At 35.4% G+C, this 24,439-nt stretch overlaps 1 long non-coding RNA gene across 1 annotated transcript in view; it reads left to right on the top strand.

Moving 5' to 3' along the window:
• The first annotated feature begins 398 nt into the window (after positions 1-398).
• LOC128556839 (uncharacterized) overlaps positions 399-24,439 on the top strand; it is a 29,622-nt gene continuing 5,581 nt past the window's right edge. Inside the window, exon 1 of the long non-coding RNA XR_008370861.1 lies at positions 399-509. This is a non-coding gene — a long non-coding RNA (uncharacterized LOC128556839). The remainder of the gene's footprint in view (positions 510-24,439) is intronic.

The raw sequence follows: 24,439 nt of genomic DNA, 5'->3' as shown, positions 1-24,439 counted from the left end.
GTATATTTTTTATATAATAAAATGTTTTTGTAATGTTGCCTATCTAGCATTTAGTATTGGCAATTATAGGCACGGATAGACCACTGCTTATACATTAAAGAACACATAATTTTGTTTCCATAAAAGACAGTAACAAAGGTGTCTTGCTTATTCTTGAATTAGTATGTTATGTTTGGATACATTTATTTGAAGGAAATTTAATCATGGACTGTAATAATGCTGAATAGTTGTCCATGCTATTTAGTTAGATGTTCTTTATAATGTTATTGTTATTGTCATTATCCACAGCGGAAAACCAAAAATGTCAAAAATTAAGGAAATATTTTGTTTGTTCTTTCACAATGGCTACAATTACATCAATTATACATCTTAAATGATTTTAAGTTTCATGAATAGTGGTAGGACGTACATGGTGTCTTTCGGTGGTTTAAGTGAGAAAATTGTGTCTATCGGGTAAATATGGAGGATTTTATTGACAAACCATCACCCTAGAGCGGAAATTTTGCCAAGTATGTGAGATTTGTTTTTACTTTGTAAATATTGCATGCGTGCTTTCTGTGACAACGGTATTTATCTCCCCCCGACAATTTACCCTGAGTCTGTACTTGACGCCGTAAAAAATTATTGAACGCTTTATACGGAAATAGATAGTTCAAGTCCTGCTCAAGTCCACTTTTCCAACGACATTTCCAACGATATTTGTAAAAAAAAAAAAACAGTACAAGTTCGACCAAATTTATGACAGCCAATACTTTAAATCATTAATTCTTACTTTTTGCATAGCACAAGTTCAAGAACCTTATTATTTCCGAATTTGTCTTATTTAAACCGATTTAAGTATCTTACGGGGAACCTTAAACAATTTGGTCTCTATTCGGGCCACTCTGTACCGCGTTAGATTTACTAATATGATACTAGTGTGTAAAACAATAATATATCTGGGTTATAGCTCTTCAAAACTAAATGGAACTTCACATATCCTTTCCCCAAGGATACTGCTAAGAGAATGATCAATGTCGACATTTTGATGTAATAATTCCCATTTTAGCACTTGGATGATTTTATTGAAAACTTAATCATTGATTAAAGATGCGCTAGTATCTAAATAGCTACAGGTCACAACCAAAATGAAACTAATCCCCTATATTGTTGCCAAACTCATAAAAAATGTTCTATTTTGTAGTTAAAGACATTAGCTCACATTATCTGTGATTGCTCAACATCCGTTCTTCAGATGACATCTTCTCTGAAACTAACGATAATAATTTCACCAAACTTGGTCAGAAGCATTCTAGCATGATCCTCTATAAAGTATGTTCAAATATTTTAGCTTGGCGCTAGAGTTAAAAATAGAAATTGATTTGAATGGCTTTTTCTCATGAACAACTTGATGGATCTTCATCAGACTTAGTCTGTAGCATCAATATACTGTCACCTCTTATTGCTTTTGGAATTGGGATGCATGGATCCTTCCAGGGAGCTGCTTGAGCTAAAAATAGAAAAAAAAAACACTTTTAAACCACTTATCATGAACTGATTCATAGATCTCATCAAATTTGGTCTGTAGCATCATTTTAAGGTTCTCCAATAGTTTTATTTAAATATTGGTGCGTGATCCCGTTTTAGGGGCCACTAGAGCTAAATATTGAAAAGCATTAAACATTTTTCCCCTATAACCGATTGATGGATATTCATCAAACTTGGTCTTGAGTATCACTGTAAGGTCTTCTGCTCTGGATCTTCATTGATTTTAGTCTGTAGCATCCTGGTGAGGCCTCTCTCCTCCCAGATTTGTTCGAATTGGGGCACTTGACCCATGTAAAGGGTCGCTAGAGCTAAAAATAGTAATACCTTTAAACAACTTTTTCTTATGAACTATTTGATAGATCTTCATCAAATCTTCTACCAGCATTATTAGGCCCTCTGTCGTGTTTGCTCAAATGGAGAGGTTTGGCTCCTTTAAGGGTCACTAGTACTAAAATAGAAATACCTTTGAACAACTTATTCTCATGAAAGGCTTGATAGATCTTCATCAAACTGTGTCCGAAGCATAACTCAAACACTATTGAAGGGATCTTGCTAAAACATTAGCCATTCGGAGGAAGTGCAATGTACAAGTAAAATATGTCTGCTTTCTTTACTTTTTGAATAGTCTCCATTTAGAAAATTTTTTTCTTGAAAGTTTTGAAAGGAATTTATATAAGCTTTCCAGCATGGTAAAAACAGTTAAGGAACTGCAATATGTACAAACCGTAACTGTTGCATACATATTGAATAAAGTAATTCTTGATAACACTCTTTTCCTCTTTAACGTATTATACAATTACTTATTTCAAAATATTTCCTCTTCTAAGCCACCGTTTGCATGAAACATTTGGTTTGGCGAAGAGGGGAGACTGCCCTATCCAAAAGAGCTATTGTAAATTTGGGCATTTATTATCATGAATAACGAAATAGTTGAATACAAGTCGCAAGAATGAAATAATTGCCTTACGTGGATAAGACGTTTGTGTATATCAGCAAGACATTGTGTTTAGGTAATGGCCTTTATTCGTGTGCCTGGCCAATATTTTTTCTATTATGTAACTGTATGCTCTACAGCTGGACATTGTATTTCATTGTCATCTTTGACACATTCGTAAAATTGCACATTTTTAATTATGTTATTACCGTTTTATTGGTGGATATTCTGTAATAAGGATATGTGTTTTCTTTATTCATGCATTATTGAATTTTTAATCTAAGAAATTTTCCTTTTTCCTTATTTAACTCATTAAGGACGCAGATCGCATTTATGCGTTCATTTTATCTCTTATCGAGTACCGCATGTCGTATTTATCCGTCAAAAGATAACAGGCGTGTATGCCGAGAATTGCATAAATGCGCTATCTGTCTGATAGTACTGTATGCCGCGTGACGTGATTTTACGGTAGTAAGAGTTCTAACGATTAGACTGCTGTCAAAGTCAACTAATTTAATATTTTACACTAAAGATTTATAAAACCCGAAAGCGATCGAAACTATCAAAATATTTATTATTTAAGCATGTATTTTCAATATACTTATCACTAAATATCGCAACTACAAAGTTATTTCTAGGTATTGCATGTTTGATTTTCTCATTCTAATATACTGCAGAGTCTTTCTTTTTCATTCAGTATTTTTAACTTTATTAAATAAAGCATAATTCTGTTCTTTTATAATGTCATTTGCTTTAAAGTTTAGCGGTAAATGATATTTGGATAAATATAAAATAATCAAATAATGGCTGTTTTTCTATGTCAAATGTTTCTTGAATATTGCAGTTTTCCATATTCGTGTTACTTCAGTAGGCTTGTGAAACAATTTTTGCAAATGAAAAAAATAGTAAATTAATTTTTTTTTGACTGGATCATAAATTGTAGTATTAGATGTAAAAATATGAGTTTTAATCATCTGTTATAAACAGATGTTTGTCCCTAATATTGATCAAAGAATGCCTAGATCTTATCGATTATTGATTATCAGTGAAAATCCACAGGCATACAAAGCAGATAAATTGATAAGTGGTTCAGGAATGTATCGGAAAATTAACAAGTAAAACATCCTGATATAGAACAAACTCCGTATATCATCAGTATTTGTTTTTTCTTTTATTTGATTGCAGGTGGGGGTGGTAACAGTATTTGCTATATATATATACTTTAATACACAACATACACAAACACACTAAAATTGTAAAGACACACAAATAGATTTGCTTTAAACTCATGTAAATAAATGTGTTTAGGCCTTGTATTCACTTATCAACAATAAATGATAATCTGAAATTGAAAGAATCACCGATATTTTTAGCACGCTGTGTACTTTCTTCCCAGAGGCAAATGATCATGGCTAAAGGTTATTAAATTTAAATGTGAAAATGTGACTGATATCAAAATGCGGTCACGTTGAGTAAGAATGTCATATCTGTTACTTGGCAAATATCCAAAAAACGTTTATCTAAGGGTAGGGCATATGAACAGGAAGATATTATACAAAAAGCTACTGCCGATACAATACTATCACATATTATCTAACTCTAAGGTTGAATAATTTGCCACAAATCACTATGAGAATAAATGCCCAAAGATGGTATCGAAAACATGACTGTCAGGATTTGCTGCAAAGTAAATGCACCAAATAGTTAAGAAGAATAAGTGTTTATAAAATACAACTCGGATGACGATAAGTAACTCTAAAACGACTTTTAAAGAAAAGTACATAAATTACCAAAGACTTAAATATCTTCTTCAAATAGCTACATAAATATGGATCTCTTTTATTATTTAAAAAATGTACACTTTAAACAGAACACCTTCAAGCATGCCTGGTTTTTTCATTTGTATCATTAAACAATTGTGTATGATTTTTTTTCGGGAGATAAAATCAGTATGTCTTAAATCACAAATTGATTATTTGCGCTGCGTGATTACAGATTGGTTATTTGCGCGAAACATTTGCGCAGCTCCTGTCAATGTTATTACACAAATTACGCAAACGGTAATAATTGAAACACACTGAAAAAAGTATTTGGATACGCTTAAAATTAAAATAATATTGTTAAGCCATCAAATGTGCTTAAGAAATGCACAATCACATGTTATAGAGTTTATGGATCAAAACTATATTTCTTTCTGGCACATTCCTCAAACTGAAAAGGAAGTTAATGTCCGCCAAAAATATGCTTTCTTTTCTTCTCTTTGATTTCTTTCCTGTCTTATGAAACTTATTTTTCTCGTCTGTGTTTTTAAAGTTAATACCATTATTATAGGCCAGGCCAGGCATTAAAACTGAAAATGTAAATCGAAAGGACAAAATTGTCATTTGCGACATACAGAATATGATTGCACTGACAAAAATCCATCACATATACTCAGCGCCAATGGACGCGGAGAAACACAGCATTGTGCGTAGTATCCTGTCTGGGCCATAACATTGCCACCTTATTCGTTATTGAATAGCAGGTATCACGAATAGAGTACTTCAATGTTTGATTCATTTTATCTGGTACTCATCTTCTTATTTTAGTTTATTTTTGGAGAAGTATATATCACTAGCCTGGTCAATGCTATTAGCGGTCGAATAGATTTTTGATAATGAACGTTCTAGTATTGGCCATATTATTGCACAATCTTAAGACATGGGCTCTATCAAGTTTTAAAATCTAAGTAAATCTTTTATTTTCCGATGTCAGCATACTAGATGTCGAATTTCATTAAAAATTGAATGCACTAACAGTTAAACGTTATCTTTACAGTAAGTTTGTCTTACAAAACATTTTCATGGATGTTTGCTATTATTTGAACGTTTAAAACAGTACGAAAATATAAAAAAGACTAAAACTGATCATGACCGTGCATGATATGTTTCCATAATTAGTATGCCATCCATTTTAAATATTGATGCGCAAAAAGCTTTTCCTACGAAACTTCAGGTGTATAAACGCAGTCAATTATGCTTTCTTAAGTGTAATATCCCATCTGAATGGGACCAAATGTGCTTGAATCTGTTTGACATGTATACCATATACATCTGCATTTTTCTTAGAAAACACGAAACCGCAGAATAAATGGCTTTCGAATTTGTAAACAAATACCTGGTTGTATCTTTTTCATGGTTATTGCGGCACCTAGGACAGTGAAATAAAGGACTAATTGTTATTTAGACCCTTCGTCACACCCTGCGCCCTGTCCCTTTATAAACAAAAGTCAGTTAATGTACATCATCGAAAAAAAAAACAAAAAAAAACATAACAATAGTTCCGCAAAGCAGGGCAATATACGCAAGAAGTTCAGAGAAGGAAGTAAAATTTAAAAAAAAATTTTTGTGTGTTTACAGAGGGGCGGGGGTAATATAGCGGTGGACGGGGGTTGTAATGCTTTGTGCTACGGCGGTGATGGAATATTTAGACAAAAGTAATTGATTTTTTAGGTGGAGGGGGTGGGCAGGAGGGGGCGGGTAATGTGGATTTGGCACCGCTCAGATCGTCTCATTACCCCCTACCTTTATACCAAGTACAAAGTCAATACCTTAAATAGTTTTGAAGTTGTGCTTTGGAAACAGATTACAAAGGGCATATTTGACATTTTAATACAGTTTGTGACCTTGACCTACGACCTACTGACCAAGGTCATGCGCTCTGCTCATCGTCTCATCGCCAACTACCTGTATGCCAAGTTTGAAGTCAATACATTGAATGATTATTCAGCTCTGCTCCGAAATAAATTACGACGGACAGATTACACCTTATATTACTGTGACCTTGACTTTTAAACTACCGACCTGGTTCACGCGCTCTGCACATCGTGTCATCGCAACCTTGAATGATTATTAAGATTTGCTCTGAACACAAAATATAATGGGACAAATGATCTTTGAGCTCAATTTGTGACCTTGATCTTCGACCTACCAGCCCGGTTCACGTCTCAACACGACCTACATATATGTCAAGTTCAAATAGTTATTAGGTTATGCTCCGGGCACGAAATAGGAGCTTTGGGATTCATCTGAGACCTTGACCTTTGGTCTACTGACCTGGTTCATGCGCCCTGCACTTTGTCGTATCGCCACCTAACTATATGGCGGGTTCCGCAGTTTTGTATCAGAAAGTAACTCGGTAAGTGACTGTTTCCATCCGACCCACGTATAACGTATCGTCAAGTTACCCACAGTACAATTACGACAACTACTATATGTATTATTTAATCGATATACATGATATAACAAATAACCCAGATGGTATAAAGCCACAACCGCAGAAGGTTCGATGTTGGTCTGAGCATACGATAGGAGAACCTGTAACAATAATGATCAATCGGCCAAGGCCAAAAAGTTTGTAAGTCGAAATCAAGTTTGAAGTATATCACAATGTTATACTATCCGTCAGGAAACTTTTAGGGTGGATGTCGGTCTGAGCATTTAATAACAATTTTAAAAAAGTTGGTTTCTAATGAATGGAATTTAGCCTTACATTGGCATAACTTTGATTGGTTGGTAAAAACAAAACTTGTGTGAATTTTTCTATGACAAATCTTATCTTCTATTGCATTTAATAATTAATATTTTGCTTTGGTTGTAACGAAATGCTACTTTAGTCATTGCATACCGAATAAAATTGTTAAATGGTGTGGTTGATGTACCCCACCAACAATATTAGTACATATATTTTTCGAAACATTTGAAGAACTTCAAATCATTTATAAACTAGATGCCCACAGGCAACATGTCGAGCCCACCAGCAGCCAAAAGGAGTGGGAGTTGCACACATTACTCCTTGTCTCACTGAGGCAAACATTTATGCCAAATAAAACAAAGATTGCAAAAAGTTACAATATATATTTTTTATAGTAGGAACAAAGGGAAGTAAATCTTAAAGAAAAACAACAAAAAATATAAATTCACACAAAAATCCTTACCACTAGAGATAAGTCAAAATACACCTCAAAATTGGATGTAACATGCATGTTGTACTACACAAAATTGGTCTTGATATTTCCCAACGACCACTAATAAAAAAAGTTACAATATAAGCTATTTATAGTAACAACAAAGGGAAGTAGTTTTAGGGTCTTGCGCATGACACTCCGTCTCATGATGGTGAACAATTGTGCCAAGTTACATCAAAATCCCACTTGACCTTTGACCTAGGGACCTAGTTCTTGCGCATGACACTCTGACTCATGTTAGTGTGCATTTGTGCCAAGTTACATCAAAATCCCTCTATGAATGAAGAAGAAATGCTCCGGACAAAGTTGTCATTCTTGTATCTTTTGACCTCTAAAGTGTGACCTTTACCTTAGACCTAAGGACCTGGTTCTTGCGCATGACATTCTGTGCTAAGTTACATCAAAATCCCTCCATGCATGAAGAAAAAATGCTCCGGACAGTCATTATTGAATGTGACCTTTGACCTGTAAGTGTGACCTTGACCTTTGAGATAGGAACCTGAGGTTTGCGCATGACACTCCGTCTCACTAACATTCATGCCAGATATAAACAAGATTACCCTATGCATGTCAAAGTTATGGTCCCGACAAACAAACACTGAGGGAGGGACGCACGCACATATACCAAACAGCCATTTGGACGACTATGTCTTTGCTTCCGCAAGCGGGCTCGACATAAAATCAATATTGTCATGTTTGTAATAAAAAAATAAAGTAATTACTAACTTAAACTCAAATATCTTTGTGCATTTGTGAGTGTCACAATTACGTTGAATTTTACACGCCCTCTAGCCTTAGCCGATTGACAGAGATTCAGTTTATGCTATATATATATTTGATGACCTTTGGTTATACTTTAAACAAATATGCCAAATCCCTTCAATGTACTTCAACAAAAACCTCTGAAACAGTGCTAAACTATAATAAATGCATCTGTAGTTATGACAGTTGACTTGGTAAACAGGGAGTACGGAGTTTCAAAGCTGTAAATTGAGCAAGCGCTGGATTCAAGAAGTATGTCGCATCTGTATGTTGTTTGATGTTATGATTAATAGTGTTGGTTTTTAAACTTGGTGTTGTAATTAATATATAAAGTAATGTATGTTTAAATCCATGTTTGAATGTAATATCAGTAAAAGAGTTTCATGATATTACTACAGAATAAGTCAGAAAGTATGTTATTAAACATCACTGCACCACTGGCGTGTTTAAAACAAATACCACAGGCTTTGTAAGCACATACAAATGCAGGTATGCATGTAAGAAGACCTTATCCTGTTTCCAAAATGACTTCTCGCAACCTCCATTGCATTAGATATTAAATTATACTTTGGCATATGTTGTATATTGGTGTTGTATTGTGTCTGCTTGCTGTAATATTTCTGAAACACACATTACCGAGATAAGATGAAGGTAGTTACTATACTTAATCTTTTAAACACAGTTTCATACTGACGTAAATTATATGTGACAGTTTAAATGCATGAATTAGGTGTTATGTATTTACGTTTACGAAAGACGAAAATTGACATTTATAAGAACTCGAAATTGACAACAAAAGTATAACAAAAACGTGTCTCGTCTGGTTTTCGTTAATGAAATGCAATTTGAGTGCAAAGTTCTGTTATTTCATCCCATAGTATTAGTAATGTTTAAAAATCATTATAGTCACAGAAACAGATCAGTTTGAAGAAGTAACATACATGTATGTTTCACCATCTATGTTGTACCTGTCTATGTATGATGTGCTGTAAGAGCAATGTGCAGTGTTTATTACATCAGAACACATAATACTTTGAACACATAATACATTAAACAAATAATTTCAGAAAAAAATACAGCTGACCGGCCATCAAGTATTAAATCTAATCGCATTGAAGTACAAACACCACTGCCTTGAAGTTGCCATAGTACAATGGAACCCATATATTGTCGTTGCTTTAGTGTTATTTAACGTTCTCTTTGATCTTGGTAACGTATGTTTCATATCGTTTGTTTAATTTCAACTTTGTAATGCTGTAGAAAATGACCGAGTAGGTGTTTTAATGCCAAGATTGCATGATTTATACATTTGCCAGAAAGAGTAAAATAATTATGAGATATGTTACTTAAAACCTAGGTAACGTATGTTTGATTCTAAGATACCCTCAGTTTCTTTCTGTTAGCTGAAAATTTAAATATTAGATGACTGGTATACAGCAGAAACTAGGACAAATGCTATTTTTTGCTATCTTTTACGTGATATTGAAAGAGACATCATTGTTTTACTGTAGTTTGTCGACATCTGATAATTCAGCACAGCAACATGGTTTTGCCGTTGTCATGTGTACATGTTTAGTAAACTTGAGCGACCTGTGGAGTTTCCACTTTTTTCTATTTTATTCAAATTAAAAGCATACAAAAGTCATTGTTGGTGTGCGTTCAATGTTGCTAGTTATCAAAGATGGAAAATTTAAGTGACAGCAGTGACGTATGTTATATATTAAAGTACCTTTACCCACTAAAAGTCAAAATTTACAAATTTGCTGCTTTAGTATTTACAATAGAAGGCAACTATTTGTACACTAAACCTTCCTATATATAACATTTGTGTGCACGTTGCCTGAAATCTCAACTAACTGCAAAAATATTCTATTTTCTTACAAAACTATATGAAATTAAGAATCTTAACACAATTATTTAACGGTATCTTGTAAAGAAATGCAGTCATTTTGATAATTTTGTTTGTTATTAAAACTGTCGGATATGTAATTTTGATAATTTTGTTTGTTATTAAAACTGTCGGAAATGTAGCTCGGTTGGGTCGTCAAAATTTGAAATAATCTGTACAGTTACAGCAAGCCTTTAATTGCTTTAAGGGGGAATGGTACTTTGTCAAAATTTAAGATTTGCTGATTGTCTTATATACCAAAATAGACTTGAAGATATTTCCAATTGATATCATCATCTTTTAGAGCAATAAACATGCGTATGACGTTACCATGACGTCGCAAACATGACTCGTTTTCGCGCTTTTTACTTCCGTTAATGGTAGCACTAAAATAGTATAAAACTCGATACTACAAGCGTATTGTTGGCGTCAATGCATTAGATTATATATCAAACCACAGAATAAAGCAATTTCTTAGTGATTATTAACATGAACAGGTATTTTCTATCTGAATTTTCGAAGGAGGTTCGAAAATAGACATTTGGTTGTTTAAGAAAATTCAGGAAGAAAATCGATTCTGATCCATTTTGCAAAAAATTGGCCCGTGGAATTTTTGCCAAATTTTTGTATGTGAAAATTCATTATGTTGTTAATATCTATGCCAAAATAGAAAAAAGTTCACCGAAGCGTTTTTGTAGTAAAACCGTTTGAACTTGACTACTGCTGCGTCGTTAAAAGACATGTAATCGTTATGTAACGTTACATGTGTTTATTTTAAATGGCTTGTCATAATTCTACCTGGAAACCTATAAACAAGCAGTTATGAGACATGAATTAAATATTTCAATCTAATCGTAAAATATTACACATTTCATAACATGCAGTATTCCAAAATATTTTCATTGAAAAGTGCGTATCTTTTAAATTACTAGAAGTTCTTGATGTTCATTTCATAGCCACTTCATGCACCTTTTTCAAACTCAGCGGCTCTCTAAAATAAGTCGCGATAAATACGGACAGTTCAGAAGGCAAAGAAGTTAGGTTTTTGAAGAAAGGGAGTGTCGGGAATGATAATAAAACGGAGAAAAGCAAAATAGAAGAATCGTCGATTATGCTATTTTGGTAATGTATTTGACAATGGTTGCAAAATATGCGGAAAAAGACTTTACTGAAGCCCGCCTGCTTAGCTCAATAGGTAGGAGCGTTGGTCTACGGATCTCGGGGTCGCTAGTTCGATCCTTGGACGGGGCGTATGTTCTCCGTGACTATTTGATGAACGACACTGTGTCTGATATCATTAGTCCTCCACCTCTGATTCATGTGGGAAGTTGGCAGTTACTTGCGGAGAACAGGTTTGTACTGGTACAGAATCCAGGAAAACTGGTTAGGTTAACAGCCCGCCGTTATATGACTGAAAAACTGTTGAAAAAATGGCGTTAAACTCAAAACAAAAACTTTACTGGAAAAAACCTATTTCCCGAAACTAAGTATGGTCTATATAGTGTACTACATTTTAAAATGTAAAATCTAAAATGCTATGGCATTTTACGGAACCCCTATTTAATAATCGTTGCAGCTGCATTAGGTAAGCATGGGATAATTAAAATACAAACATTTCCGCACAGTTCTAACCGAATGTGAATTTCGTTTAAATTGTATAAATGATACAATTAAAGGCAGATTTATAGAATTTAAGTAAGTACATGTACTACAGTAATAAGACTTAAAAAAGTTGATTAATTTTCTGAATCAAGTTTTTACGCTCGTTTCAACAGTATGGCGGGTAGTTTCCTTAAACATTGTTCCTGGAACGACCAGTACTAAACCCCTAACCTCCGACACAAACTACCAAGTGTTCTCACATAAAGAGCCATGTTCGGTAGCGGGGCTCGAACTTACAGTCCTCCATCAGTGAGATATCTCAGAGAATCAGACCACGTAGGCAGTCCTAAAAGTTGACAGTTTATATATATACGCTTTTTTTCTTTTGAAAGCAGTACAACGGAATTTTACAATTCGAATGTTACGTATGAATTTTAAGATTACGCGTGTACTGTTTGCAAAGATTACACGTCAAAACATTTACATAAATGGTTACCGTTCTACCTGTTTTAACATATGTTATTTGAGCCGCGGCATGAAAGAACCAACATAGTGGCTTTGCGACTAGCTTTGATACAGACCAGCTTGCGCAGTCTTGTCAGGATCTATGTTGTTCGCTTTTAAAGCCTATTGCAATTTAAGAAACCGTTAAAGAACATCATGGATCCTGACCAGACTGCAAGCCACCGTATGTTGGTTTTCACAAGGCGCGGCTCATTTCCATACCCAGAAATCTAAGCCAATTTGCTGGCTTATTGGCGAAATTGTCTCCCTGAGAACAGGTTATCGGGTGTATCGATTAGCCATTATCGGTCAATTCACGCCTATTGAAATATAGAAGGAGAAAAACTTTAACACATCAAATGACATCAAAAGCATCATCTGACAATATTTATTAAGTTATTGAAGTAATCTGCAATATTTGCACTTTCTTTCAATATAATTTTTTAATAAAAATAAAATGTGATCTTCTTGCTTCCCGAAGCGTTTGAAATAAGTAACTAATTTTGATCCCGAGTCCCATTGATTTCTGTAGGAAATGACAGATTTTAAGCTTTACATGGTCTTTTAGAATGATTTATTCTTATATTTATAATCATCTCACAACATTTATTAAGTTATTGAAGTAAACTAGAAAAGTTAATCTTTCTTTCAATGAGTTTATTTTTAAATTACTTTTATGTCTTCTTGCTTCCCTAAACGTTTGAATATCACTGATTTTACTAATTTGGAAAATTTTGCCCGTCACAGTACACGTGTACTGATGACACCGGATAAACTGAATTAGATAGACATGTGTGTCAATCTAATTCCGTGTTTAATGTCATTACTTTGCCAGATTAAATAAAAATAAAGTTATTTCAAATTACGTGTTTAAATAAAAATATTCCATTTTTTAATTCATTTAATACCATTTTCACAACTAGAATTATTTATTGCATTAAAACGTATTAACATAAAGTTGATTAACATATAGAACTACATGTTCATATTTAAACTTGAATATTGTATATGTAAATATAACAGGTCCATTGGGTCGGGTGTAAATTTCATGTTTCTTGTTTGTAAGTATTATAATATTGTTGTTAAAAATTTCTTATCTTATCTTTTTGTAATGATTTTATATGTATGATAAAGTCAAATAACGTGTTTGACAATAAGTTAACCGAATGCTGACATATTTCTGTTTATTACCGTTACTAATTGGATTAGTGTCTGTTTGTCTGACATGCCCCGCGGCCTAAAGGGACAATTATTACGGCTCTTGCATAAACGCTTTAAAGTTAAAATCTAAATTATGGATATGGAGTTATAAATTTTGATAATTTATCTTACAGTTCAAAATCCAAATTCACATTATTGTAAAGTAAAATGCATTTATAGGCCACGGATCCATATTTAAAAACAAATTTAAATTGAAAAGACCAAAGAAGTATAAAATATATTTATTTTTATAGCTCTTTGAAAAGACACATTTTCAAGGAGACCCGAAATACACATATATTTCGCCCTCATAAATATTTTAAAAATTAAAGGGACTATCCTCCAGATCGTTCGACAACAAGAAAAAATACTTTTATAGATATCTGGAAATAAATGCTATATTTCTTAAGAAGGCTTTAAAACTTAATTACTGACAAAGTTTAACTATATATTACGGAAATACTTGAGAATTTGCTGTTTTTCTACTTTATATGATGAAAATCGAAAAAGCGATTGTAACGCTTTACTCAAGGTATTATAAGAAAATCTATATTTTGAAGTCATAATTCACTTATTCCGCTATAGCGCTATTGGTTTCGACGAAATATTTTTAGACACAAAAACACATCTTCTAGTATTAACAAACTTCAATTTGAGAGAATGATTATTTTTAGCCAAATCTGGAGGTCATTAAATACATATTTTAAAAATACGTTGAGTAATGGGAATTATATGCTTCCTGACAATTTTTAAACAAATTCAAGATTATCATTCAAAATCACCAATTTGAAGAAGAAATGATTTAAATATTTCTGTTATTTGTTATTTGTTGCACAGGACGGGGGAAAAAGCCTGAATAGAAACGACTAAATTATGAATTTTAAACATGCCATCACGGACAGGCCAGATGCCCCTTCCGTTTACATGACGACATAACGATATAGAATGATAAATGTTCGTCCAGATGCCGTCGCGGCTTGTTTCACAATATTGTCTTTCCTAAAATTCAATAAAAAATATATTAAAGTTTGCAATGTTGGTCCAAATAGAAACTAGCAGTATACACTAGAGAACGATCACTGAAAAAGATGCTAAATCCGTTCCCGATCCTGGATTATGTACTGAGCTTTTATTTTACACGTATTTTAGAAAGAATAAGTTTGAATAGAATGGCTGTATAATAAGTCTTAATAAATTAAGAATGCTTATATTTTTAATAAAAAAACAGCCAATGAGCGGCAGTAGGCTTGTCTACCTGCCTGACATAACTGAAATACTGAAAGGGACGTAAAACAGGATTCTATCAATCAAAACAAACAATAATATGAGTTCATTTGGAATTTCCATATAAGCCGACAATCTCGCATGTTATGCGCCTTTTCCGAGGTCACCGTACCGCGCTGCTGATAATTTCCTGACAAGTCAACACGATGCTGGTACAAATCTATACTTTAGGTTGTGTTTCTGTAATAGGAATGTATATAACGGCCGTACTTAATCAGTATCTGTTTGTCTCCCTTGGCTATATTTTTGCATGAAAACAAAAATGGGATAATCTCGTAAATATTAGTACTAAAGAAATAATATCAATAAATCTATCTATAAACATAAATTTGCCATCAAAATATTATGTTTATTTCAAAGCAACTTATTACATAAAATAAATACACATACAAAAATAATACATATGTAAATTTAACAAACCCGTGTGAGTGATAATTATCTATGACTGCTATATCTATAATAATTTTCTAAAAGTTAGAGAGAAAAAGAGCAGTATTTTTATTGAGTTTTCTGTCTATTATTTATGTTAATTTCGTTTTGAAAATTATATTATTATTGACCCTTGAGCCATTGGATATGCTATGGTATTCACTGGAAGAGGTCAATATTGTCCTCCTCCGTTGAATATCACATCATATCCGATGGCTTAACAGTCAATAACTGTTTTATTATATGGGTTCAAGTTTATAAATAAGTAACAAATATTGTTGCAACATATGTAATGTTTGAAAGTAACAATAACTGTGTGAAAACTTATCAAGGTTTACACGAAAACAATTAAATATGGTCAACTTCACAGATGCCAAAAAATTGGAGCAATTCTGTAAAAGCTATGGAGCCCAATACTCGTGCTCAATTGCATAAAGAGGCAAGCAGTTCTGGACTGATGTACAAACATATTATAGAGGACGATGGCTCTGCAGCAACGAAATAAACAAGGGAGAAAGTTAATTCTGACATTGTAAAATTTTCAAATCCAGCACATACAAAACGGATCGTAGGAAATAAACTTGAAAAGATTAGTCGAGCCTGTCCATCATTAACCGAAAAAGTGAAATCATCATTCATTAAAAAATTCACATACGCTGTCAGTCAAAACAAACAAAAAGGAGAAGCTGAATTAATACAGGCACTAGAAAGCATAGTTCCACATCTGTATGGAGAGAACCATCTTTGCAGCCACTGGTGTAAAAATAAGGCTAATAATGTAAATATTCACGTGCTTCCGTCATGTCTTAAGCGACGTTGTTTATTGCGTCACAATGCTCTAATTCAAACGGTTGTACTAGAAAAACGCTTCGGTGAACTTTTTTCTATTTTGGCACAGCCATTAACAACATAATGAATTTTTACATACAAAAATTTGGCAAAAATTCCACGGGCCATTTTTTTGCAAAATGTATCAGAAGCGATTTTTTTCCTGAATTTTTATAAACAACCAAAAGTCTGTTTTCGTACCTCCTTCGAAAATTCGGGTAGAAAATACCTTTTAATGTTAATGAGCACTAAGAAATTGCTTTATTCTGTCGTTTGATATATAATCTAATGCATTGACGCCAACAATACGTTTGTAGTATCGAGTTTTATACCATTTTAGTGCTACCATTAACGGACGTAAAAAGCGCGAAAACGGGTCATGTTTGCGACGTCATGGTAACGTCATACGCATGTTTATCGCTCTAAAAGATGATGATACAAATTTGAAATATATTCAAGTTTATTTTGGTATATACGACTATTAGCAAATCTTAAATTTTGACAAAGTACCATTCCTCCTTAAAGCAATTACATACTCAAAATGTTAATATTTGCAAGTCTGTATTAAAACAGTAAAAGTTAAGTTGTAACCGAAAATAGTTGTAAGAGAGAAAATTACACATTTTTTATATACTACGTAAATTTAAATGTGTGTCTGAAATACGATAGAAAGCAACATTCGGTCAAAACGTATCCCAACATGGGCGTATTTATGGCTAAAGTAGATTAACCTTTGTCTAATTTCTATGTTATGAAATGGAAAAACTAGAGGACTTACAGCCACTGGGCAACAGACTTTGAATTAAATATCGGTAAAATATGATATTCTAATATTTCCTTTTCAAACACAAATTTAGACCTGATAGCAATTATGTCTAGAAAGCTTTCTTTACTGAGTACGCCCATATGCATTTATATCTGAATACTCGTGCTTATCACAATTCTTTCACTAATACGATTTTTCAAAAAAAAAAAAGATCATTGCTAACAAAAAAATTGCAGCATAATAAGGAAGTGAAAATTAGATATTTCTGATATTGTTTCTGTCGTGTGTTCTCTTTTTCTTGGGATGGGGCGTTTTGGCCTGTAAAGGCACAAAAAAAATCTTGATAAATAAATTTATCAGAAGGAAAAACTTCAGGCGCAAGCCATCAAGCATATATTTCCAAGTGCAATTCAATAAATACAGCGCCGACTTACATAAATATGATATGGAAAGATGCATGAATACATGATAAAATGAAGGAAATAACAATTACCTGTAAAGGCACAAAAACAAAATCTTGATAAATAAATTTATCAGAAGGAAAAACTTCAGGCGCAAACCATCAAGAATATATTTCCAAGTGCGCGTGCGTGTAGTTACATCCGGGAAAAATTTAAAAAAATGAGGCCCGGCATACAAATCTTGTTAAGGCCTTTAATTAACTGGTAAGTGTTAGGAAATGTTAGATGGATGAATGAAATGAAAATAACACATAAAGACATTTCATACAATATATACACGGAACGAGGACAATACAACATATAGACAAAATACTGATATTCGGTGGTTTTGGACCTCGTGACATACTCCCCCTCTTCGAGGAATGTCACCCCGACATTCAAATAATCTAAATATACCAGCTTGGAGCAGAATTACTAATGTACTATCAACGTCAGTCTAGACTGTAAAGTAACTAAACTACTCACTACAGTAAGGCATATGTTTACTACAGATATACGTGTACAAACACTTATAGTAACACCTTACATGGTTATATAGCAAACGAAGTTCTTCCGTTTCAACTAGACTAACCACCGAACATCGAACTCCGCGAAATAAGTTATACGTTGAATCTTAAACCACGGATCGCAAAAAAAAATATTTGTAAATTTATCGTAGATGTGCACAGTCTACAATAAATATGAACAATCTGTACTGTGAAGTACACAAATCAAGGATTTCAGTACTTTTTTGTGATACATTCAATGAACCACATAATAAACTAGGGACAACAAAATAATAAAAACAGTTATATTGACGTGCAACATATCAAATACAACTATTATACACTGTACCATATGCGAATAAAATGAAAGTGACCAGTATCACTTAAAATTCCAGCTATCTGATCTCATCCACCCAGGTTTAGCTCTGGTTCGTCTAGGCCTCTGCACCTGTGTCTGATCGTCAGGCTTACCACGTAGAGCTGGTATAACATATTTAGCACTAGGAGCCGGGCTGAGTTCTGTCCTTTCAACAGGATCTGCTTGATCTGAAACAGAATGAGAAACATCATTTGTTAGGGACGTTCTCCGTGATGTATTCACAGATGTATGTTGAATGTTCTCTGTCTCAGGAGTACCTGAAGAATGAACAGAAGTTTCTGGAGAAGAATCTTGTGCATTGAGGGAAACACTGCTGGGAGAATCTAGATTTGGACTGGGCGGGGTTGTGTTCAAAGGAATTCCCATAAAGGGGAGTAGCAGGTTTCTGTGAAGAACTCTAGGCTTTTCTCTGCTATGCTCCTTCTTCACTTCGAATATGGGGATACCTTCAGTAGGCTGACCAACAATGATGTACACGTCTTTCTCCCATCTGTCTGCTAACTTGGCCTTCCCTCTGATGCCAACATTCCTTACAAGGACTCTGTCTCCAACCTCAAGCTTGGCTTCCCTTACCCGGAGATCATACCACCTCTTGTGTCTTTTACCTTGCTTCCTGGCTTCTCTGCTTGCTACACTATAAGCAAACTTCAGTCTGTGACGAAGACCGGAACATAGGACTTGTCCTTGACCTCAGATTTATCTGGTTCGATGCCCAAGAACGCATCGATTGCAAGCCTTGGATGGCGCCCAAACATAAGAAAATGGGGTGTGTAACCAGTTGAAGAATGAGGGGTAGAGTTATAGGCATGGACAAGGGCCGGAACATGAGACTTCCAGTTGGCCTTCTGGTGATCTTCTAATGTTCCCAACATGTTGAGGAGTGTCTCATTAAATCTCTCCGGCATTCCGTTGCCTTGCGGGTGATAAGGGGTCGTTCTGGACTTGTCAATATTGGCGATCTTGCGGAGTTCCCGGATCACTTCACTCAAAATTTCGACCCTGATCACTATGGATCCGACTAGGGAAACCATAGTGACAGGTGAAATTTTCAAAGAGAACCTTTACAGTAGTATGTGCAGTCTGGGTTTTGGCTGGGAGTGCCTGGGCGAACCGAGTAAAATGATCGGTTATGACCAAGATATTTACATAACCACCACGGGACATCTCACGGGATAAGAAATCCATACAGACGATTTCCATAGGATAACTGGAATGCACAGGATTTAGCTTGGCTGCAGTCTTATCCAGTCTCTTCCGTCGAATACACCTAGGACAGTTACTTACTCTATGTTCAATGAACTGCTCCATCTGGGGCCAAAAGAAACGAGATCTGACCAAGGAAATAGTACGGGAACAACCCTGATGACCTGCCTCTTCATGTAAGCCTTGGAAAACAAGGTCCAAAAGATGTTCAGGAAGAACAAGTTGAGTGACGGGATAGCCATTGGACATACCCTTACGAAAAAGAACAGAGTCTTTGAGATAGAGGTCACTCCACTCTCTGAGGTAAGCTCTCACCTGTGATGTCTCGTGCGCCTTCTGACGTTCAGTGAGTCTGTGACACATTTCAAGAAGCTGAATAACACGGGTCAGAGTTGGATCAGTTGCTTGTTCCTGCATCCAGTCTATCGACTTCAAACCACTTCCAACAGGTACCTCATCACGGGGGTTGTCAGTAAGAACTTGCTGTCTGAAAGAAATACAATCAACAGCTGGTCGCTGACTTGGACCATCAGACTGAGTTTGAAGTAAAGCCTTTACAGCATCAGAAAGAAGAATGTTAAAGTCATGACAAGAAGAGGGAATTCTAGACAATGTGTCGGCACCGATGTTCTCCTTAGCAGACCTGTAGTTCATCTTGATGTCATAGGTGGACAAAGAAGCAAGCCATCTGTGGCTAGTGGCATCCAGTTTAGCAGAAGAAAAAGCGTATGTGAGTGGGTTGTTGTCGGTACGGACTTCCACAGAGTTGCTATATAGGTAATCAAGGAACTTATCGCAAACAGCCCACTTGAGAGCCAGGAACTCAAGCTAATGAGCTGGACAGTGTCTCTCACTAGCTCTCAACACCCCTGCTTGCGTAAGATACAACATGCTCCTTTCCATCAGGTCCAATCTGATAAAGAACAGCACCTAAACCACTGCAACTAGCGTCGGCATTAAGAATAAAAGGTTTGGTGTAATTTGCGAAAGCCAGGACTGGTGGAGAAGTCAATTTCTCGATCAAGGTAGAGAAAGCTTTCTGTTGCTCTGGACTCGAAACAAAGGGAAACCTTTATCTTACGAGAGGCCTCGTTTGTAGATATTCCAACTAAGAGATCGTTCAAGGGCTTGGCAATCTGAGCATAATTTTCCACATACCGTCTGTAGTAGCCGGAAAAACCTAAAAAGCTTCGGAGTTCCTTAATATTTGTAGGAATTGGATAGGCTTTCAGAGCTCTGATCTTTTCAGGATCGGTTTCAACACCTCTGGAACTCACAATATGACCAAGATACTGAACCTGAGGTCTAAAGAAATCACAGTTGGATCCCTTTAACTTGAGGTTATGCAGCTCGCGACGTTGAAATACTGCTTCGAGACGCCGAAAGTGAGAATCAACAGAATCAGAGAAGATAATGATATCATCGAGATATATCAAACATTCTCTGAGATGGAGCTCTCCCATACAACGTTCCATTAAACGCTGAAACGTTGCAGGGGCGTTTGTAAGACCAAAGGCCATCCTGTTGCACTCGAAATAGCCGAGTGGACCAACACTGAAAGCGGTCTTATGCTTATCCTCCTCTTTGATGGGGACCTGCCATAAACCAGAGCGAAGATCAAGTTTAGAAAAGAGAGTAGAACCATCAAAAGAGTCTATAGTTTCATCAATACGAGGGAGTGAATATGCATCTTTTATGCTGCGATTGTTCGATTTCCTGTAGTCTATGCAAAAACGCAAGGAGCCATCCTTTTTCCTAAGAAGAACTACAATGGAAGAGAAAGGACTGTTTGAATCCCGGATCGCTCCAGCATTGATCACGTCTCGCAGGTGTTCACGAACCTCTTCAATCATTCCTGGAGGTATGCGACGGTAAGGATCTTTAAAAGGAGTGGGATCAGATAGCTTCATTTCGTGCTCAGCTAGGACTGTGGAACCAAGATCTGTCGGTCCGGCCGAGAAAATATGTTTCATCTTACAAAGAAAGGAAATGGCTACATGTTGTTGTTCAGAAGATAGTGTGTCAGCAGGAATCGTGATACCAAGATCTTCCAAAGACTTGTCAGAGTTGTGTGATTTATCAACAATTCCTTCACAAGGATCAATAGACCTCACAACAGAAACATCCTGTAAATTTCAAAGTGTCATTCTAGGATGTATAGATATGGGTCTGGCAGTTAAGTTACATACACGCAAAGGAATTCTACAAAAAGAGCTACCTGGCTGCAACTTTACTAACCTAGAACAAACATTCAACATCAAGGAATCAGTAGACTCTGTTACACCTGCTGACATGTTACCAGTATTCCTTGCTTTGCCGTCAAGAGACGTAGTCTCATACGGTTTCACGATAACTGTGCGTTGATGAAGAAGTGTGACGGGTGTGGTATATTCTCCGGGCAGGGAAGCCAAGGCGTCCGACAGAGAAGATGACAGTCCTTCGGTTCCAGATGACTTCAAAAAGTTCAAAATGTTGGTACCTATAAGGGACAGTGAGTGAATATGTAGTGTCAGGGACAATCAGAATAGGGACTGGAATGGTAGTTGATGTAAAAGATGGAAAAGAAACATCTAAAACAGAATACCCCAAATATGGTATTTGAGAACCATTTGCACCAGTAATGTCCAAACTGAAGTCTGAAAGCTGACACAACTTTGGCAGTGGATCTAATGATTTGAAAAAGGATTTACTGACAGTAGAAACCATAGATCCGGTGGCCCTCAAACCTTTTGTCAAAGTACCATTGATAAAAATATCGGCCTCATTAGATGTACCAACAAGTGGCAAAGACGAACTAGGGCTAACACTGTGATGAGCTCGACCTTCGATCTGCCCTACGACGAAGGTCGGTCGGAGTTTAAATCCAACTTGTCAACATTCTCTTCCTTTGGAGTATCTGCTCCTTTGGACTTACCACCGTACCACTGTTTTCTACTGGCTTGGTTAGCTTTCAAGTCTCTAATGTCCTTCTCCATGCCAGAGATTTTGGCATCCATCAGTTCCATTTGCTTGGCCATGCTCTGGATCTCCTTAAGTAGTCTACTTTCTACGGTGGTAGCGTACTGTTTGGTAGCAACTGGGTCAACTGTATCTGACTTCTTGTCTTCAGATGGAGGGGGTGTTTCCTGTTTAACTTCAGGTTTACATGGTTTAAGGACAGATGTTGAAGTTCTGGACTAGCGAAGATCCTCTTCTATGGCTCTCAACTCGTTCCGAAGCATGTTATAATCCATGTGCTTCTCGAAAAGGTACCTTGATGCATTCTTCAGGTCCATATCTCTAAGTCCAGACCATAGCCTACTCCTCAGCATGTTGTTCCTGCTTGTTCTATCAAGGTGTCCAGGGACCCTGCTAAGAAGTCGCTCTAGACGTAGACTATAATCTGCAACTGACTCCTCTGCGTTCTGCTTCTCGCTATAAAACTGCTCCTTGAGTCGTTCGCTCGACTGTAAATTGCCATATATACCCTACAGTTTAGCTATAATTTCTGCAACAGATGCATATTCACCCAAATGGAGAAGAACACCTCTGGCACTACCCTTGAGGGACTTACGGATAGCTTCCCTAATAATATGGGAGGGATATATGCTCTCAATACTCCATTGAACGTGTCGTTCCATCCGCCATGATCAAAGCTAACAAATATACCTGATCAAAATAAATTCAAAAAGGTTCAACTGTACCTCACAAAATAAATTACACTAATACTGGAAGAGTGGGATCACATATGACAAAAGAAAAAAAATGTTACAAAAAATTCAGGTTTTGGGAAATGGCCCTACCAAGACACCATACTATCTATAAAGCACAAGTCTGGGTAACGATGATGCTATCAGCAGTTTACTGTAAAAAAATCAAAATGCTATCACTGATAAGGCTAAATGCACTCAATTCATACACAATGGCCTTCTCTGTACATCATGCAATCTGTACTGACAATAGTATGAGTATCAATCAATGTGTTCACAAGATCAAAACTTGTTACACAAACAAGAGATCTTGAAGTCAATTTCTATTACTCTAGAAAAATATTCTATGTAAAATCAATGACTGTTATGGTCTACCTGATACACCATACTATGCAGACAATTTTTCTGTAACACTGCTTGCTTCTCACCTTACAATATATTCTAATGACAGCTTCACCACTAGCTGTATAACTCAAACACAAAGTTGTAAACAAGTTTTCCAACCGCGGACATACTTATTGCAATAAATTGTCAAATGAGGTAATCCGGAAAGAGATTTTATTCAATAACATGTCTGATTTTTAATTCAGATCTTACCACTTGACTGTATATCTTCCACAACTGTTACTGCGCCTCAATCTTGATCACCGTTCAAAATTCCGCGACAACTTTTCGAAATGAACAGTTTATTCTATCTAAAGAATAAATATTGCATTTCAAAACTTCTGCTCCAATCTAACAAGCTCTACAAGATCACTTCTGGTTTTAGATTAAAATATGGCTTTCTTCAGTCCTTAACAACTGTGACAATGGAATCTAAATGAAACATTTCACTTATCTAATACTAAGCTACAAAACAACAAGAAATTCTGTTACAAGCTGGTTCTTTTTTTTTTTCCAAAAGAAAACCACTCATGAGAATTACACACAAATAAATATATGATGTTACACCGGAATAATGTATTGTGACCGGAATAAAATACTGTGACCTGATATTTTATAATATATTTGATATATTTCAATATAGGATTTTCTTGGACTGGGGTTTGAGTTAAGTATGAAATTGTTAGCTCACCAATTACCAACCCTTCACCACCTGTAAATCTGTGCTTGTGTCAAGTTGTGTTGCTGTCACTCATGCCAACCACTGTACAGTTTAGACCATTCAATCATTCAGCAAATCATTCAAAGTATAGTGAGGCAGCCTGAGATACAAGGCTCCTTAAACTTCAGCCTGAAAATATCAATGCAAAATTAATTTCTAAGAATACATTTTTATAATATACATGTACAAAATGTGTCAATGAATTATTTACAAAAAAAATATGGTGAGGTATCCAGTAAAATGTCAATATTTATTGTGACAGTAAATCTAATTAATTATAGAGTCATCAACTCTTATCACTAACACTCAAACTTTTACAAATTCACAGCTGTCAAATCTGTCAGTGAACTGTCAAAGTCACTGCATACATTGAAAGTGAAGAAAATCC

The sequence above is a fragment of the Mercenaria mercenaria genome, chromosome 1 (genome assembly GCF_021730395.1).
Source record: "Mercenaria mercenaria strain notata chromosome 1, MADL_Memer_1, whole genome shotgun sequence".
Taxonomy (NCBI): domain Eukaryota; kingdom Metazoa; phylum Mollusca; class Bivalvia; order Venerida; family Veneridae; genus Mercenaria; species Mercenaria mercenaria.
Note: the sequence above shows the minus strand (reverse complement) of the source record. Positions and strands in the feature narration are given on the sequence as shown.